This window comes from Rhincodon typus, chromosome 42 (assembly GCF_021869965.1).
Source record: "Rhincodon typus isolate 14 chromosome 42, sRhiTyp1.1, whole genome shotgun sequence".
NCBI lineage: Eukaryota > Metazoa > Chordata > Chondrichthyes > Orectolobiformes > Rhincodontidae > Rhincodon > Rhincodon typus.
In genome coordinates, this window is record NC_063373.1 from 6,164,264 (window position 1) to 6,164,696 (window position 433).

A 433-nucleotide genomic window follows, 5' to 3' on the forward strand; every position below is an offset into this window, starting at 1 on the left:
TATAAATCCGGTTCCCCACCCCCTGCCAAACTAGTTTAAACCATCCCGTACAGCTCGAGCAAACCTCCCTCCCGGGATATTTGTGCCCTTCCGGTTCAGGTGCAAACCGTCCTTCCTGTACAGGTCCCACCTTCCCCAGAATGTGCTGCAATTATCCACATAATGGAAGCCCTCCCTCCTACACCAGTCCTGTAGCCACATGTTTAGCTGCGCTCTCTCCCTATTTCTTACCTTGTTATCACGTGGCACTGGTAGTAATCCAGAGATAACTACCCTGTTTGTCCAGGACTTCAGCTTCCAACCTAACTCCCTGTACTCGTTTTTCACATTCTTAGTCCTCTTTCGACCTGTGTCATTGGTACCGATGTGTACCATGACGGCTCGTTGCTCCCCCTCCCCCTTAAGGATCTTGAAGACACGATCCGAGACATCA

General features: G+C 50.6%; 1 protein-coding gene across 1 annotated transcript in view; it reads right to left on the reverse strand.

The window, feature by feature from the left end:
* LOC125487508 (charged multivesicular body protein 4b-like) overlaps window positions 1-433 on the reverse strand; it is a 4,474-nt gene that overhangs the window by 1,312 nt on the left and 2,729 nt on the right. The gene's annotated exons all lie outside the window — the stretch shown is intronic.